Below are 20,533 nucleotides of genomic sequence, written 5' to 3'. Positions count from 1 at the left end.
TATATAACTTGTGTGGTATGAACGTGTGTGTGGTGTGTGTGATGTATGTGGGGTGTGTGTGTGTGTGTGTGTTGTGTGATGAAAAGAACAAAGGGAAAATGGGGTTAAAAATAGGTGTTTTTTCCACTCCTTTTTGAAGTGCAGCATGCATAAAAGTATATAGCTTTTGAACATCCATTAATGAAATTGTATATATAGGATACATCCAGGTAACCCCTAAATGTTCAAGATACAGAACATTTCCCATATCCCAGATGTCTTGATTCCCTTTACAGGCTGTGTCTAACACCCGCTCCAGCCTGGACCCAGATAACTACTATTCTCCCTTTTATTACCATATGTTAGTTTTGCTGTTCTGTACTTGATATAAATGGAATCACACAGTATGTTCTTTTTGCATCTAACTTTTTTTGCTCATTGTTATGTCTGTGTGATTTATCCACGTTGTTAGTCTATGTTCTTTTAATTGGTTAATTTTCCTTCGTCCTTAGTAGGATGGTTAGATTTCCTTTTAATTGGTTAATTCACCTACCTCCCCTTGGCTCATCCACCGTCAGAGTGGTGAAAGCAAGGTTCAGTCCTGGGCCTGGAACAGAGAGCATGCTTTCAGAGGGGGCCTGGGGGCAGAGAAGAAGCAATCTCTGTGGCTTCCATTCAATCTACCCACTTTTAAACTTAAGTCTCCTCATAGACTTTAGGACCAAAGCTTCACAGCGACTCCTGGAGCAGGGCAGTAGGCACCTGGATGATGGCCAAGCTTTCCGTCTTGCCTTAATTAGTGCCGTGTTCCGTTAATCTCCTGGCTTCTTTCCTTATTAGATTCCCTTGAACGTGACACTTGCCCAGACAGGGTTCCCCTCTCATCGTGTGATTTTTCTGTGAATGTCTAACTATAGATCCTGCTAACTCCTAACCTGTTCACTGCTCTCACTCCTGACCAAGGAGTGAGAAAGAAGAGCTGGTCTAGGACAAACCCACTCTTATTCTTCCAAGACAAAGTCCTACTAATGAGGCTGCTGTAGTATCCTACTATGGAAAACAGCGGTGTGCTAATTTAGTGTAAAACTTATCTTGTTGATGTCAGCTCTTTTGCTCATCTTCCAGAAGCTGCATTAGCTTTCTGACACTTTGTTCTTTTTCGATGTGTCAGTAATTGATACCCAGATACAAAGCTTTTTATCCCTCCTATTCTATGCTTTTAAACGCTATATAAATACTATTTTTTGATAGTTTCTCATTTTATGAGGAAGGACTGTGAGAGCACTCTTTCCTCTTCTGCCCCGTGGATCCACATCCCCCTCAAAGTGGAGAGAAGAAGGAAAGACCACTGTTGCTCCCTACTGATCCTTGAGTTCTTCTTTGATACGATCTTCCTAGAGGTTCTGGTGCACAAATCTTTCATTGTAGCCTAATCACTAATATATTTTCCCGGTAAGTAACCTGCCCTTTCTATAATTATCTTCTGGAAAGATTACTAATTCCTCAACTACTTTCCTATGGAGAAGATGTGTGTGTGTTTGGTGGTGACAGGTTTTTGTTGTGGCTATGTGTTTGTGTGTCTCCCCTAAAACTCTTGCTATCGTTGGCTTTTATTATTTCATTTCAAAGAATCCATCACGTTTCACTCTCTTCCTGGTACTGATGCTATCAGAACATGGCTTATCTATATCCAACTTTTATTTATCTGTCTTCCTCAGTAGGTTAGCCTTTTTAGGATAAGACTGTCTTTCCCATCTCTGGCCCCTGGACCTAGCACTGTGCCTGGTGCACAGCAACTTCTCAGTAAATGACAGCTGCTTGTGTCATCAGAGAGGCACAGACTTCCAGGATATTGACCAGAGAAGTTGACAGGACTCATTCACCCACTACCCCTGCTTGGAAAATCTGTTGCTGTTCTGCTGCTGGTAACCATTTACCACTTGATTCATACTCAGCACAAAGGGAAAATAAACTCTAATGTGATCAGTATGACTTCCATTGACACAGAGTCAAATATAGAAAATAGACTAATAAAGATCTTTTTGTGTGTTTTTTTGTTTCATAAATGGCTTAGAACCTCAAGGAGTGAAACAAAAGCCTTGTTGAAAGTCGAGGCTCCTTCCCCTGTTCATCGCTACTCGAGCACACAGTCTGCACACTGGCTGCGCACTGGGCAGTGCTGACAGCAGCATCGGTGAGAGGAGGGTCCCTGGCTTCACGGTGAGACTAGCAGTCTAGAGGGGTGGGCTGACATGCGGACACAGAGACAGCTCCCCACAATGCCGTGACCGCGGTGATGGGAGCAAGAGACTCAGTGCTGGGGTGGCACTGAGGGGGGTCTGGCTCTGCCCGGCACTCTGCAGGCCCACGTGGGCATGACTAACAAACAAAATGGGTAGCCTGAGGAAAATTCATGAAAGCAGGATTCTCTGTAACCAACACTCATCGTTGGGGTCCTACTCTGAGAAATGCACTCTGAAACAGAACATAGTTTGTTGGGTATTTGTCAGGGACCGAGAGGAGGAGGATTGGGCGGAGGCAGAAGTCAAGCTGCCATGCAAGCTGGGCAGCCCCAGCCAATGCCTCAGGGCGCTCTGGGGCTGAAATCAACCAAGTTGTCCATGTTGGGCCAAATTAGGCAGTCCAGTATACCACACCTCAGCCAGTCACAGGATTTGGGCTACCCCCTGAGGACATGACCTTGCAGGGAGTGGATCTCTGCAGCTGAGAACTGACAGTTGGAGGCTGTCTGTCAGTTGCACTTCCCAGACTCATTGTGCTGCTTGGATTCACAGATCTCCCATATGTCCAGTGGGCGTCTCTTCCTTAGAAGGGGAAGGTTAGCGGAAGAAACCATATCCTTGCTGCTGAGAATCATCTTGGGTCTTCAACTGATACTCAGTTTCTCTCTCTTCCACTAACTATTCCAGAACTCCTCTTTCTCAACTAGCATCTCTGCTTGTTTCGGTGGCTTAGCTTGTTGACATGACCAAGATTCTCATTCCTGACATTCTCATTCCATAAACCCCTTGTCTCCATGCCCTTCTCAAGCTAGCAACACTGTTTCCACCACAACTGAGCAAGGCTATAACAAGAGGTACCTAAGTACATCACCTGAGTTCCACAACATGCTCCTTGAAGCTCCCATTGGGTAACAGTGGCCCTACTGCCTCTTGATCAGGGTCAATTCTCCTTGTCTAAGTAGTGACTCCTTTTCTTGTTTGCTGGTCCCTCCACACAAGAAGCTTGAAATGCTCGGGGACTGTCTGCTTGTGTTTCAATGGAATTCTTATCTTGTTTTCTGGGGGAAGTATTTCCCCTTGGGGAATCAGAATCTCTAACCCTACAGAGCCTAACAGAATGGGGATGGGCAGTATAGATTTCCCAGGCGGGTTACTGGGAGTGATGATAAGTAGGATCATTCCTGCTTTGTTCTTTGGTTTCCAGTCTCATGCATTTTTCCTGCTGAGGACATTGCCCCTGGAGGATGGTGCCCACCCTTACAAAGAATTGGCTTGGGACTGACACATAAGCATGTCCTCAGCAAGCCGTTCCAAATCTCTACCTGGCCAGAAGCTTGTAGTTGGTGTGGTATATGAAAAAAGCAGAAGAATTCCAGTTATGGGCCCACTCTCACATTTCTTTTGCTGTAAGAGTGGGTCCCCCAGTCTGATGGCTGTTATGTGGGATCCCATGTTGATGGATCAAACACTCTATAAGCTCTTGGATAGCGGTGCTGGCAGAGGCTTTATAGGCAGGAAAAGCTAACATTTAACCAGAATATTTGCCTATCACTGCCAAAAAAAAAAAAAGTGAGTAGAAGGGACCCAATGTATTCAACTTCTTACCAAGTGGCTGTTTGGTCTCTTTGGGGAATAGAGTTGCAGTGGGACTCAACACTGGTTTCAGCTGCTGACATGTAGCCCGTTCAACAGCAATGTCAGTTAGGTCGGGTTTGGTAAGTGGAAGCCCATGCAGCTGGGCTCATACACAGCCTCCATCTCCCCCCGTGGTTCTGTTCAGGTGCCTACCAGTCAGCGCTGGGGTGGCCAACAGCATTGGCTGACTGACGACAAACAGCCAAGATGTTTTGTCCATTTGGTTGTTTAAGGCCTCTTTCATGGGGACTATCCCTCGTGAACATTAATGTGTGGTACAAAGATATTCACACTTCATGCTCACTCTCATAGGTCTAACTGCAAATATATATGCTACTTAATAAGACGTACTCTCAAGACACCCAAAAATCAATGATTTCTGCTTTAACCTCTACCAACTCCTTATTCAAAACTTTCCCAATCTACTCCTTTAGATAACTTTTCCCACGAGGATGACCACTAAATTGATAGCAGAATTGTGTCAAGAATCTTTTCAACTGGCTTTAGAATAAGACACCATTTAAGCTTGTTCCCTATAAAATTTATTACTTCCACCTTGTCTGCAAGTATTCTAAGACATTTATCTCTAATGTTATTTATCTTTGAGGAATGTCAGGCTGTGTTATAAGGTTGATTTTCAGAATGTGTAACTTAGCAGGGCAGAGAAAAGTTTTACACCTTAAGAGATTAATATCCATTACAGGAAGGTGAATGAAAGAGCATTCTTATTCTGAGGGATGATTTTCAAGGACATGAACTTTTGGGCCAATCAAAAAACATTGTGATTTAATCTTACCTTTTGACTTTGGAAATGTCTCTGATATTATGTAAGTATCTCTGACATTGAAAGATATTAAAATGTTGGTATAAATTTCATTGCTGAAAGCTAGTCTTCCAACCTCATTTTGTACAGAAACAAAGGATGAAATTATGTCTGACACCTACAATAAAAAAGATATTGTTGTTAAATAGAGGATTGTTATTAGAAAGAAGTTACCCAACCAGTCAGGCCTGCGGTAGTTGCGTGAACAGGTCCACGTTCCCTGTTAATGACAGTATCCCACGATGTGTTGTTCTGATGTACAACATGAAGGACTTTAGCACTGCAAGAAGTCCTGGTCATCATCCTCTCCCCATTTTAGCTACTTTCACCAACTGATAACACAATTATTAAGGCAAAGGACAGATAAAGCTCAGTGTTACATGCCTTGAACAGGGTTGTAAATAACTTTTTATAGTTAGTTCATTTATTTCAAGGCTGGAGATGGTGTAGAAGTATATTTTGGTTCCCTTGAAAGAAGTGTTTGATTGTATTTCTTTTTTTCCAGGATCCATAAATCACACTTCTCCCCCTCTTGTTTGTACTGGCCTTTCCCTTTTCCCTTCCCCTGGGTTTCGACAACCCATTCACACCCTTGGGAGAGTACAGGAAAGCCAAAACACACAAAAGAAAAGGTTTGGTTGAGACCAGGAAGTGCCTTTACTAGACCCTCATCCATGCGCTTGTGCTATGTTCTGTCCCATTGCTCTCCCCAGTACCAGTGTGTGGCAGCTACTCCACCTACATTATATTCTTCAACTATGTGCTGTTAGATGTAAGAATTCGGTGCATGGACTTGAGTATCAGAAAGAATCATGAATGCAATTAACTGACCCACCTCACTGGACACTGATGAATCTAACTAGTATTAGTTACACTGCCTTGTCAAATAAAAGGAAAGAATTAAGCATCAATTCTCTCTGTAACCTAATAGGTTTAGCTGAAAAGGAAACGTTCTTCTTTACAGAAGAATGTCAGCTAAAGAGTATGGAACAAATGATAGGACTAGAAAATATTTATTTGAAACCCCTGAAATAACTGATTCAGGCAAAAGCATCAACGGTTGATACCATCAGCTGAAAGGCTGACAGAGAACTTTACAATTGAAGAATCAGGCTGTCACTGTATGAATCCTCTTGCAATCATAGCATCACTAAGAGTGGAATGACCAGAAGTTGTGGGCCTCCTCGTATGATGTAATCAGAAGCTCCCAGGACCTACTATGAAGCATTCTTGCTGCAACAATTTTTAAAAAAATTAAACTTGAATGTAATCAAGCCTCTAGAGTTCACTTCTCATAAATATGGGAGATAAAGAAATAATGTAAATGGTAAGCAAACAGACAATTTCAGAATATAGGACATTGTTCATGGCAGTTTACCTGATTTCTGCAACTAGTCAAAAACAGAGGGTGGAGAAAAAATGAGAAAGCTGCTCTACAGTATAAGAGGCTGACACAAATGCCACACATTTGCTTCCTGATTTGAACAAACCACCTATAAAAAGGTTATTTTTTCAATCTGAGAACTGTTATTAATGAATGAATACAGTGGCATTATTGTCAAATTTTTGGTGTGATAATAGCTTTTGACTATGACTTAAAATTCTTTTTAGAGATTCATAGGTCAAGTATACAAGGATGAGATGACTTGATATCTGAGATTTCCTTTTTTAAAGTTCAGCAAAGGCAAAAAGGGGACAAGTGAAATAAATGTTGCAAAATCTTTGTAACTATGTGATTATAATTACATCTAATTATAATTGGGGTGGTGGTATAGGGAGGTTTATTATGCTATTCTTGCTATGCTTATGTGTGTTTGGAATTTTTCCAGTAAAGATTTAGGGAAGGGAGAGAAGAGAAGGCAAAAAGCAAGAACATATACTAATATGAGAGGACATTTAAACACTTTAAACCTAAGAACCAAAGCTTAAACAACTTTAATTTTTTTTATATTTTATTTTTTTAATTAAAAAATTTTTTTTATTTTGGTATCATTAATCTACAATTACAAGAGTGACACTATGTTTACTAGACTCCCCCATCATCAAATCTCCACCACATACCCTATTACAGTCACTGTCCATCAGCATAGTAAGATGCTGTAGAATCACTACTTGTCTTCTCTGTGAACAACTTTAATTTTTATAGGAGCTCACAAGTTTCAAATATCCTGTTATGGTGGAAAAACATTCCATGGGAAAATGATACAATGAAGTCTGTGGGTGTGTTGTATTTCTAACTCCTTAAATTGTAGGCAACAAACCTAGTCTTTAGCAAAATGATAAAGTTCTTATAGCCAGTATAGGCTCCTAGACAGACAATCAACATGCAATTTATGAGGTAAATATTTTAATCTTACTGCAGTTTTTAAACCTCCCAAATGTCTTCATTTAAAAATAACAGTTAAGGATCATTGCCAATGTAAGCACCAAACACAGAGATAGACCCTAGAACAGGTATCTTATTAGTTCACTGTAACTGGATACATGGGGACTCAAATGTACAAAACCAAACAAGAACTGGTTTGGTACCTTGCCCTACATTACAAAATGCCAGATCCCTGGGAATTAGAAGACCTGAGATTCATCCCTCCCCTTCCACTGATGCATTATATGACCTCGGGCATTTTCGTTCATTTCTCTTGGCCTTGTACCCCCATCTACTGAATGTGTGTAACACTTTCCAGCTACTTACCTTGCGGAAATGGTGAGGACTAATCAGTAAAGTGCTTTGAGCACCTCAGGAAAAAAAAAAGAATTTCTTCAGTACTACAGTATATTATGTTTTTATTTTGACAGAGAACCACAGAAAGTTTCTGAGTTGTAGATAACAAAGCAAGCTTTATAATCATCAATAACCACCATTTTCTAGCAAGGAATGCTGTCCAAATAACTTTTTAATTGCACTCTGATTCAATTCATATTTAAGCCTCATAGTTTCACTAGAAAAGCTGTATAAATTGCAGTTAAACAGAGAAGATTTGCAAGATTTCAACTATTCACTTAAAGGTCTAGAATGAAAGGTTTCCAGCCCTGAATTCTGGTTGGATGTGACTGTTAAAAATTCTGATTTTAACTGAGGTAAATGCTTGGGAGCAGAATAAATTAAAATTAGTAATTAATTTTAGCTCTCAAACAAAATTACTTTTTAATCTCCCATGTGTAAGAACAGTAAAAAAATTACAGTGTCCAAGGAATATCGGTTCTTCGCCTAGAATCATAAATGGGAGGACTATTTCTAAGTCCTCTTCACTAGGTTCTTTACAAGGCCTCTGCAAGATCACTTTACAAGAGATATAAAAGTAAACAAGACATGGTATGTTGTCCTTAGGCATGCAATCTAGTAGGGGAACAGACAAGTAAACAAAAAAATTGAAATACAGGGAATAAGTATGGGGTATTAAGGGAATGAGGCTGGGAAGGCTCCCCTGGGAACACAGTAGTTACACTGAGATCTGAGATTGAGGGTAGTTGATAACCAGTATCAGGGTGTTCCAAGTGCTGAGTATAGTAAATGCACAGACCCGGAAATAATAGAGCCCACAAAATGAAGCTCATTGTGGCTACAGCAAGGTTTGGGAGATGGGGTGCTGGAAGGGGGTAAAGCTGTAGAAACAAGTAGGGACCAGATCATGACAATCTTATAAAGCCAGATTGAGAAATTTGAACTTAATTCTGAGGGCAGTGGACATCCAGTATATTATTTGTAGCAGGACAGTGACGTGGTTATGATTGTGTTTTAGAATGATCATTTTAGCTACGAAGTGTAGATTGGCTCTTCAAGAACAGAGACCAAATGCAAGGAAGGGATTTAGAAACCTTTTGCAGGATTGAGGTGAGAACTGTTAGAGGCAATGGTGATGAAGAGCAGTGACTTGAGATATGTTTAGCAAGGAGAGCCAACCAGACTTGGCATTTGGATGTGGGAGATGGTGGGCAGGGATGGGGCAGAGATGCCAGGTTGCTGGCTTAGGAAACCAGGTCAGTGGTAAGGCCATTCAGCTGGTTGGGAAATTGAAGTTGAGAGAAGGTTTTGGGAAGATAATAATATTTGAATACTCGAATACATAGCACTGAGGTACTGCTGATACATCCAAATTGAGAGATTTACCTGGCAGCTTGTCATCTGAAGCTTAGGAGAGAGCTCTGGGCAAGAGATGTAGAATGGGGAGCCATTGACACAGTGATGGTAATTGGAGCCATGGGAGTGGACAAGATCTACTGTTCTTCATGAAGCATGTTAGGGGAAAAAAATTAGTTCATTTTTTTAAAAGCAATTGATTTCTTCAATGAGAATGGCCAAAAAAGGGAAGAGAAGTGTGCTGTCAAAAAGACAAGAGACAACACTGAAGTAGTATATCATTATTGCTATCAGATTAAGAGACTTTTAAATTTGAGGCTAAATGCCCAAGATGACTTCAAAGTTTGAAGGGCCAACTAGTGAACAGGTAAGAAAATTTTCCTTTTGGGGGTATCCTCCACTACTAGTTGAGGTAGCTCATACTCCCTCATATGTTTCTTCTACTTAATGAACTTTTTCCAAGTGCTTTGAGATGCACAAATGTTGATTGTGCTATTTCTCCCAAGATAATACCTCTGTCCTTCCTCTTCCAGGAATTCAGTACCCCTGTGAGCCAGTGTAGCAGCATTCAGGCAAACTGTAACAAAGTTAACTTTGTTTTACTGGAAGTGCCATTTTCCAGGAAGTTTGTTTACATTTTTATAAAGGAAAGGGATGCATAAAATCTGGAGATTTTTTGTTTTATAAGAAATGCTAAGTAAAAGAAATAGAAGGAAAAATGTTTTAGGGGCTGCTTTATTCTTTTCTCAAGCATCATGAGCATGAGAAGGAAAGAAGAGTATCTATGGAACACCTACTAAGCACTTTCTCCACCATTAACTAATTAAATCAAATAGAATCTAGTACCATCTGCAAGCTCACAGAAACTGATTTCTGTAATGTCCTGTTTGTATGAGAATGTGCAGTTATTTCAGAGGCCCTAATTCATTTCAGAATGTCCTAAATCATACAGGTGCAAATGAAGACAAAAATTGGTAGCCACACAAGGAATAGATAAGGAATATGAGGACTATGTAAAAGCTTCCTATGGAATTACATTCAGAAGGAAGAGTGGCATTCTTGTGCAAAGAATAGAAGCAAAGCCATCAATGCTAGGCTCAAATGGATAGAGCATGTAGCCCAAAGTAAAGACAAGAGTGTGTTGATTCCTATCACAAATTAAGAACTCAGAGACCTCAGGCAACTGGAAGAGAAACAAAAGACATGTTAAATACATCATACCTATTCCTAAAGTTTGTTAATATGTGTTAATTATGTAAGAAATACAGTTTTCCCCTTTGTAGAACTATTGGAAAACTATGAGAGAAGAAAAAAATTAATCGCAATACCACATCCTACCAGCCTTATATTTTCTTCTTTTTTTGTTTTTTTGTTTTTGTTTTTTTAAATTTTTTTTTATTTTTTATTTTTTATTTATTTTTTATTTTTTTTTTTGAGAGGGCATCTCTCATATTTATTGATCAAATGGTTGTTAACAACAATAAAATTCAGTATAGGGGGGTCAACGCTCAATGTACAATCATTAATTCATCTCAAGCCTAATTCTCGTCAGTCTCCAATCTTCTGAAGCATAACGAACAAGTTCTTACATGGTGAACGAATTCTTACATAGTGAATAAATTCTTACATGGTGAACAGTACAAGGGCATTCATCACAGAAACTTTCGGTTTTGATCATGCATTATGACCTATAAACAATCAGGTCAAATATGAATATTCATTTGATTTTTGTACTTGATTTATATGTTGATCCCACATTTCTCCTATTATTATTATTATTTTTATTTTTAATAAAATGCTGAAGTGGTAGGTAGATGCAAGATAAAGGTAGAAAACGTAGTTTAGTGCTGTTAAGAGGGCAAACATAGATGATCAGATGATCAGGTGTGTGCCTATGGACTAAGTATTAATCCAGGCTAGACAAGGGCAGCAAGACATCCACGGATGCAGAAGTTTTCTCTCAAAGCAGGGGGGGTGAGGTTCTGAGCCTCACCTCTGTTGATCCCCAAATTCTCACCTGATGGCCCCCCTGCGACTGTGCCTGTCTTAGGTTGTTCCTCCCTTGAGGAATCTTACCCGTCTCTGGCTAACCAGTCATCTTCCGGGGCCATACAGGGAAATGTAAAGTTGGTAAGTGAGAGAGAAGCCATATTGTTCGCAAAGGTTAGCTTTTTACTTCTTTGCAGATTTATGCCCTGTGGCTTCTATGCCCAGCACTTGTCTCAAGGTATCTTTACCACCTGGAGGAATTACCAGCCTTATATTTTGCTGTATTTTTTTCTATTCTTTTCTCCAAATGCATGTATGTTTGTGTATGTGTGTGTATGTATACTTAAGATTGTAGCATATCTGAAATTATGGTGAGTTTTTAAATAATTGGCTACATTTGATTTCATATTTGCTTTTTCCCTGAAAAGAAAAAAACTTTGGATTCTTTAAATTGAGGAACCGCAATGTATGATTTTTTAGGATTGAATTTCATACCTTTTATTTAGAGGGAAAAGCATGTGCTCATATTAGAATAAAATACTATTAATTAGAAAGAGGTTATTTAGCAGTATTTTGTACAGAAGCAGGAACATAGGAGAAAGAATGGGACAAGCAAAAAGTGACTTACAGGAAAATAATCAAGTCGTAATCACATACAATTAGATGTCCAGGTATTCTTTCTTATACTACATTCTGTAACAGCAGAGCCCGCCTTACTATGTGTATCCTTTATATAAATATACCCTCAACACAAAGGAAACATTCTAATGCCTTCCTTCCAGGAATTCAGTAAGGACAATATTCATGAACAAAAATATATTAACACAACTTAATAAGTTAAACTGATAAGATCCCTCTTTTCTGTGGTTCTGTCAGGCGAGTCTCCATTACCATATATGACAATCTTATTTTTCAACACATAAGAAAGAACAGTTCCTTTCTCCTGTATATACCTCCAGTTGACTTAAGTGTCTATTGATTCCAAGACTGTGCTGAAGTCTGGGGAAATAACCACAAGCAAATGCATATAGTCCCTGTCTTCATGGAACTGAGAGTCCTGTGTGGGAAGCAGGGGAAGTAAAGCACAGCACAGTGAAATAACAGACAATGAAAGGAAGTGCAGGGTGCCCTGAAAGCACACGGGAGGGCTTTGTAACCCAGACTTGGGGGGCAGAAAGGCTCTCAGGGGGTTGATATCTAGATGAACTCAAGGACAGGAGATAGCTGGGCAAAGATGATGCAGCAGCCTGTTCCGGGAGGAAGAGAGGGCGTGGTGAGGTTCAGCGATGGAAAGGCTGGAGCACAAAGAGGAGGGTGGCCAGAGATGATTCAGACAGGGGCCACATCTTATAAGTCTTGTAAGGGAATCTAGAGTTCTCCCTGAGGGTAGTGGTGAGCTATGCAAGGGTTTTGAGCAGCAGGGACATGATTAGATCACTGGTCACAGTGTGGAGAAAAAAATTGGAGGCAGGGCAAAGGTAGACCACTGAGGAGACTATGGAGGTCACCAAGAGGAGCCCCTGATGTCCACATTAAGGTGCTAGCAATGGGAATGGAGCAAATGGAGTACACTGAGAGGTGATTGTTTAAATTGCTTCCAGCCATTTCTGCCTCAGGAATTTTCCAATCAAGGTGCCACAATGACCAACAGCAAGGAAAAGAAGGTAAATCTGGTTCAAGGACTTCCCTCAAATAATGTTAGATCTAATAGCTATTTTAGTTATTCATACTCCTTGTCAAAAGGAACATGTTAAAACAAGATCCATATCTTGTGAAAAGTGAGGGAGATTAAAACCAACAGATCCATGGAAGCATGTATATAGAACCTTTCAAACTTTTGATATTGATTGAAATAGGAACAAAAGATTACCATTTTTATTAATTATTAATTTAGTTAAGGTTGAGTAGGTAATGCATATGCATAATACATAATTCCAAATAGTACCAAAAGGTATGAAATGAAAATTCTCCTTCCCACCCCCAAACTCCTTCCCAGAGGCAATACTACGGATTTTCTTATATCATTCTTGCAAAGATATGCTATGAATATAGAAATGTATGTTAAAGCATAGTATCTTAATACTTTATATATTTCTTTGATATATTTTTTAGAAATGTCAGGTCTATAAATATTGTCATGGACTTGGAAAATTATCCAATGACATCTGACATTTTAATATCAATAAATTATATAAGTAATACAATAATTATTTTCCAGATAAGTAGATCTCATTTTACATTTAAGTAAACATTTAAAAACTTCTAGGAATCTGTGATGGGAAACGTTTCATAAATAATGTAAGAGCTAGAACAAGACTAACTTATCAATTGTTCTGCCACTGTCTCACATTTCCTAACCTCTCACTCTCTGTACATTTCTTAGTCCAGGCTAGCCAAACAGAGCGTGTTTACTATGCCCATTATTCTCTTCTCTCAATCCCACCTGTATTGTGTCAAACAATAGTTCACTGTTTCCTTGGAAATCATCTCCATTCTATTCTGCAAAATATTTTAAAAATCAACCTCTTCCAAGAAATTGACCCTAAAACACTTTAATCTTTGTAGGTAATTTTAAGTAACTCAAGAATGTTGTGGATTCCTTATCTCTGTTGTGTTTTTGTCCCACTTTCCCGAGTCTGAAGCTAACCCTGTCTCTAGATTTTTCAGTTTCAGAAGACAATATATTCTCTTGGGTGTGTAAACATGAGCATATAGATGCCTCTTTATGGTTAAGTTCTTTCTTTTCATCAGACCCCAAGTGCCCCCTTAAAGCTTCCATCCATTTCTATTTCTTACTTCTAAAATGAGATTGACTATTTCCTTTTCTGTATAACAGCTGTCCACTTGTAGAACACAGCCCTGCCTACCATACCCACTTCCTTTTTTGTCCACATTAAACTCCTCCACTTTCTCCAGCTTTTCCTTGTTTAACATATTATTTTTCAGTCTTTTGGCTAAGATCAAACATGTACATGTGGTATAGTTTCTAGATACTTCATCTTTGTTGCCCTTATCAATCTCTTAACAAGATTCCTATAACCAAATACTTGTTCCATCATTGAGTAAACTGAGACTTGCCTAGTAACTGAACCCAGCTCATCCATTTTGATAGCTCATTCTGCTGTCAAACTTAAGACTTTCTAATAGAAATAAGATTTCTGTCCATAAAATATATACAAAATATGTAAAGGAGGCCAAAACATACTTTACCTAAATGTGTCAGAAACACTATCAAATTGAAGTTACAAGTGATTACTTCTTCCTCCTTAAAATCCTTAGTCATCACCTCTCCATCTTCTCAGGCCCACTATGATTTTTGGGATTTGGTTGCATGACCCAAGCATCTGGCAGCCTTTCAGTTAGGCCAGCTGTCAATGAATGAAAAACAATAAGCTCTCAACTGCACAGTGTGTATCAAGTCATTCAGTTCTATAAAAGGAATATTTGATTTGATCACTACTGGCTGGGGTCTGGAGGCCGGAAGGTGATTATAACTATGTCCTGTATTTATATCAACCTCAGTCACTCACTGTCTACCAATTGAGAATCTTGGTTCTAATAAGATGCTCCCAGCCCTGTATTTAATTTCCATAAATTACTTGTTATTATCTACACTGCAGATTATTTGCAATAAATTTTCTTTGTCCTAGGCCAGCTTCTTTTTGTACTCTCTTAGATCACTTTCCCTATCATCCAGTTGGTGTATGCCAGCAGAAAAGACCAACTGATTTTGATATTGGTGTAAATTAGTGGCTTTCAACTGTGGCTAATTTTGCCTCTCCAGGAGACAGTTCTGACTGTCACAACTGGCATCTAGTGAAGCCAGGGATGCCGGTAACATCCTACAAAGTACAGGGTACCCATCACAAAGATTTATTAGTTCTAAAATGTCAATAGTCTTGAAGTTGAGAAATCCTGTCCTATGTAAGGAAAGAATAGGGGAGCAATTTACAATAAATAAATACATTTCAAATTGAAATGTGAGCAATTAGGGATTATCCTCTGTCTTGGATTCTCTATTACACAGCTTCCCTCCATGACAAGGTTAGTGGACATTGATTATGCATTCATTATTCCTTGTGCATGTCCTTCACTGGTAGACACCCTTTCATTTTATATGGAAATGTCGAATGCTGGTCATTTGTGAAAGGGTTGAGTATTTATGGGCAGTAGAAATTCATGTGAAGAACTTTTCATAGTCTTAACTAAGAGTGTGGAAAATACTCTCAATGTCAAATCTTTAGGACTCTGAGAGGGTCAAGCCTCTGGATATTTTGGTTTCTGCATGTTCACTCAATTTTTGTATATCCTTTGTCCCTGATTAACCGAGTTACTCACATGCTCAGACTTCAGTTCTGCATGACCAGACAATTTCTTGGCATGAACCTTACTTTCTCATCCTCACACTAAAAGTATTGCTAATATTGATAAATTTTAATTGCTTTCCACATTTCCTTCAGGAGTGAGCTTGTAATGCTATTAAATTTACATTTGTCTTGACAGCTCTGGAAACAGCATTCCTTCTTTTAAATGAATAAATTAAATTTTGTTTGGGAATATTAAGTCAATGCAGTGCAAAATTATGAGCAGGCTCCCTGTAGAGACACTTTTCCATTTTGTGACTTCCTGTCTGCACTTCAGAACCTAGGTAGCTTGCTGCATCCCAAACTGAGTCTTTAGTGTCTGAAGGGTCAGGTGAAAGGACCAAAAAAAATGTACTCATATTGAATATAGTTAGTGATTCTGTAACATCTTGTTATGTTGGTAGATAGTAACCACACTAGAGGGGGTGAGGATTTAATAATATGGGTGACTGTTGAACCACTGGGTTGTACATTTGAAACCAACATGAAAAAAAAGAAAAGAAAAGGAATGTACTCATATTAATAGTCCATCTAGGAGTGTGGCCACATGACTGGCTCAGAATTGATTTCACAATGGTGTCTACGGGAATGGGTTGGCTTCAGAATCCTTCCAGGAGCTCTAATGCATGCCAGAAGACCCTGGTGGTTCCAAATTCTACAGCTATTACCCAGAACTCACTCCGGAGTACTTCAGAGTGTGAGGAAGAAGTAGAGTGGGTCGTAGGGCTAGTGTGCTTCCGTGGACGTGCACTAACAAAGTACACCTTCAGCTTCCACGTTGGAAGAGGTGTCTATGTTTCTTAAACCCAGGCCTAACCCAAATCCTTATTCTCTCCCCAGACCCTGGAGAATCTAACATTGCTGGGTTTAGAAAGATAACCGCAGGATGTTTTTTACCTCCATCATTTCCAAAAAGCTGCAGACCTCGCCTTGAAAAAATGTGTTAAAAATGCATCCTAAGTTGCACCTGTTTGTTGACTCTGTCTCTAGCTGAAATACAGTAAATGTACCATTATCATAATTATTGGACTGACTATGAAATTAGTAAGAGTATTAACTACACAAATGACTCCCATAAATGCTCAATTAACCAATTTTTAAACATAGCAGAAACACAAAATTTTTAAAATAAACATGGCAGCCTTCTTAACTAAACTCATATCTGGAAATGAATGAAAGAATTCTTGTGACTAGAAGGATGCTGCATAATAAGCCCCTAAATGGCAATGTGGAGCTGGTGTAATCAAGCTACTATAATATGGTGGTTAAGAGCAGCAATTTGGTGCCAAATAGACCTTGTGACAAAACCATTTTACTAGCTAAGTGGCATTTGACAAGTGACTGAAACTTTCTTAGACTGTTTCTTCATATTCAAAATGGAGATGATAATGGTACTTATCTCATTGAATTTTATTAAATGTTATATTGTGTATAAAATGCTAATTCAGTCCTTCAGTAAATACTAGCTTATGTTTATTATCCTTATAAACCAAGCAAGTAATAATATTTTAGACACCTGTCTAAAAATATACCTGAAGTATGGCAAGATCATGATACATGGTAAGTTTCATTTAATACTAGGGATAATCTGTAGTAATTTTTTTAACCTTCTTTTTTAAACATTTTTAAGTGTACAATTCCCTGACATTAAGTACATTCACAATGTTGTGCAGCCATCACAACTATCCATTTCTGGAACCTTTTCATTATCCCAAACAAAAATTCTATACCCATAACAATAATTCTCCATTCATGTAGTCATTTAAAAATTATTGATTATCTTCCTATAGAAAGGAAAGAACGTGTCCCTTTAATATTATGCCAGCATATCATAACTGTAGAAAATTAAAAATAGAAATAAAAATAAAAATGAAATTAACTCATCTGACATTTCACTCCTCATAAAGAAGTAGTAGCATGAATATTTTTGTAAATCACGTCACTACTTTTCCTCATGCAAGCATATATATGAATCCTATTTTAAACTCTATTTTCTAACCATTAAAAAATTTTTTAAGTAAGTAAGCATATTTTAGTAAAGGCGGTAAATAATCATGAAGAGAGGCAGAGAACTACTCTGTTTTAAAAAGGTTTTGATGGTCATGGGGAAGGCAGTACAGCACAGAGAAGACAAGCAGTGACTCTATAACATCTTGCTACAGTGATGGACAGTGACTGCAATGGGGTGTGGGGGGACATGGTAATATGGGTGAATGTTGAAACCACAATGTTGCTCATGTGAAGCCTTTGTAAGATTGAATATCAATTATACCTTAATTTTAAAAAAGGCAATAAATAAATAAAACAGAAAGGTTTTGATGGGGAAGCACTGAGGGAGAAAGGCCAAAATGACCTGTTTTTAGGATGACTACTTAATCTGAGCACTAATTCTTCAAACTACAGCTGTCATGATCCTAAGAATTACTAAAGCAACTAAGTGTAAAGCCTAATTGTCATCCTTCATAATCTCTCAAAATAACATAAGTCAATGAAATCTTTTAAAAACATAACATTCAAACTAAAACTAATTTTAAAATTACTATCTCAAAAATTAAATGAATAGGGTGAAAGGAAAAGGAATGAAATAACCTCTATGAATTTATCTTATTATTATTGTTTGGCTCTGTAAAGTATATAAATGTTTCCCATATACAAAAAGTGAAATAGAATAAAATTTTAATTCAAGCTATAAAAATTTAAAACAGACTGAAACAGATGAACCTATGGAGCTGAACTCAATGATTGAAACAAATGAACTTAAGTCAGGAACACAAAAAGAAACAACTAAAAAGATACAAAGAAAATAATTAATTTCAAAGGTACACCTTAACAGAACATATTCTAAGAACAAACAGAGGTATAAAGAAATCATTAACTATATTCCATATCTAATTGTTAGAGGCAATGTTACTATTATTTTGCAACTATCTTAAATATACTAGGGATTAATGCAAATAAGTAATTATGTTGATATTATGAATGAAGATTTTCAGTGTAAGAGAAAAAAGTAGAAAATCAAAGAGCTGAAATAAAAAATCCTACAGTATTATATTGTTAAAGTTAACTTTGAATTGGAAATATCATTACTATCATCATTTTTTCTTTTTGAATGTATACATTTCCTAGTACTATCTACTGAAAATGTCTAGAAGCAGTGACGACCTGGTCATAATGATGAAATACTTGATTCAGGCAGCAATAATCATTGAATGGAACTGCTAGCTGGAACTTTACCACGTGGGATGATAAGGCTGTGAGCACATGACTAATCAATCTTAACATCTCTAAAAGTGAAAAAAACAGGTATCATGTGCCTCCTGAGGTGATGTAGTATGAAGCATGCAGCACCTATCAAGTATTCCAGTGGGAGTAAAAAGGTGGACTCTGAATCCAATCAATTCTTTTGATCCAACTTTCATTTGTAGGAACTACAGGGATAAAGGAGCAAGTTAAATGACACAATGAGAAAGTAGACATTCCTTACACATTAGCTGGTTCCTGAAACTAGTTACTGGGGTGGGGTTGGAGGATGGCTAAGAGGCACAACCACCAAATGCTGTGTGTAGACATTGTTTTGACACTTACTCTAAGAACTGTAAAAACACAATTTTGAGACAATCAGGAAATTTGACTATGGTCTGGATATTAGATAATACTAGAGAACTATTATTAATTTTATTAAGAGTGATGATGCCATTTTAGTTATGAAAGAAAATGTCTGTTTTTTTTTTAGATACTCACACCAAAGTATGATACTTGACATGATGCAATGTCTGGGATGCAGCTGATAATATTTCAACAAAGAAAAAAGGGAACAGATGAAGAAATGTGGCAAAAATTTTAATGTGTTTAATATGGGTAACATACATGACAATTCATTGTATAGTTTCTCTAGAATATATTTGAAATTTTCTAATACAAAAATTTTTTAACTAAAAAATATATATCTGCTCTGGTTACTATTGCTGTGTAACATATCATCCCAAAATTTACTGGCTTAAATTAAATTCAATAACCTTTACATCTTATCTTGTATATTCTCTCCGGGACAGAAATTTGGGAAGGGCTTAGCTAGGTAATTCCAGCTCTTGCATTTTTGTGTGATGGTGACTAGAGCTGTAACGGATGGGGGGCAGGGGGGTGGCAGGGTAGAGTGGAAAGGGAGGCTGGAACAGCTTGAGATTGAGACATGTAGTCACAGGGCCTCTCCATGTGGTCTCTCCTTGTGGGCAAATTTGATCTTTCTGTCATGTGATGGCTTCAGGGCACACACAATGCTTACTTACTAGTTTGATGTCTTCAAAAGCTAATATTCCAGTGAACAAAGTGGAAGCACATTGCCTTTGATACCATCACCTGGAAGATCACTTTGTGTCATTTCTTCTGTACTCTACTTGTTGAAGCAGAATCAAAAGGCAGCCCATTTTCAAGGACAGAGTTCATAGACTGGACTTTTGGTGAGAGGAATGTCAAAAATTTGTGGATATTCCTTAAAACTGTCACCTGATCCCCTACTTCTGGTGAAAAATCCCCAATGCAGAAGACCACAAAAGATTTGACAGTCTATTTATTATGGTAACCTGAAATGGGGACTTTTCTGGTTCCCAGGACCATGGAACAACTGATTCCCCCAGAAATTGCTATATACCTCACTGATTTATCTAAAACTTCATAACTTGGTATCTCTTAAAATTACCTTATGAAGTATCATATGGGAAATGTCCAGCCCAGTAATGAGTCCATGACAGATACTCCAAAAATGTTGGTGATATCTGATATTTGTTTGAATTTCTCAGTTTTTACTCTTTGAACATACCATTAAAAAAATAGTAGCTGACCTTGTGATCTTCTGGAAGGTCTGTCACAGTTACAGTTTGAAGGAGCAATGGAACTTATGTAGAAACTAAAATTTATTCTAAAATGTTGCAGTTGGGGGAATGGTTAGAGATAAAGGGAGTGAACTATTGCATTGGCCAGAGTGCCCATTTTGTTTTCCATTTTGTTATTACTTTTTATCAGCTTTCTTCATACCCAAATTGACTTTTAAAAAACTTTCATGAGCAACAGAAAAATAGGAGCCTCTCCCTTTTGTGAAGTATGAATGTGTCATGCCAAAGCTTTTTATAGAATACTAATGATGTTTAGAATCCAATCTGTTTTAAAATACTTTGACGATTAAGCAAAACATACACCAAATTTTGAATCCGTAACAAACCTCAGATTTTCTTTTTAAACCTTGTAAGTCAAAGATGACCTTAATTTATGATATTAGAAGGGGATTAATTTATAATGTAAATTAATGTGTAATTTCCCAAACTGATGGAAATGTTAATCAGATAATTAACATAGCTATTCCAAGAAAAAAAATTTAAGTTTGTTTTTAATGAAAGAAATTTAATATTTTAATATTGCAATATTTTCC

At 37.8% G+C, this 20,533-nt stretch overlaps 1 protein-coding gene across 3 annotated transcripts in view; it reads left to right on the top strand.

Moving 5' to 3' along the window:
• The window catches only part of NLN (neurolysin), a 181,968-nt gene extending 161,435 nt beyond the window's left edge, over positions 1–20,533 (top strand). For 2 of the 3 annotated variants that reach the window (XM_073235642.1, XM_037026145.2), the window contains one exon: positions 18,845–20,531. The gene's annotated coding sequence lies outside the window, so the exon portion shown is untranslated. Of the gene's footprint in view, positions 1–18,844 lie in introns of all 3 variants that reach the window. The other variant, XM_037026144.2, reaches the window with a different exon arrangement.

This window comes from Manis javanica, chromosome 1 (genome assembly GCF_040802235.1).
Source record: "Manis javanica isolate MJ-LG chromosome 1, MJ_LKY, whole genome shotgun sequence".
Taxonomy (NCBI): Eukaryota; Metazoa; Chordata; class Mammalia; order Pholidota; family Manidae; genus Manis; species Manis javanica.
The sequence above is the reverse complement of the archived record's forward strand: the minus strand, read 5'-3'. Positions and strand labels throughout refer to the sequence as shown.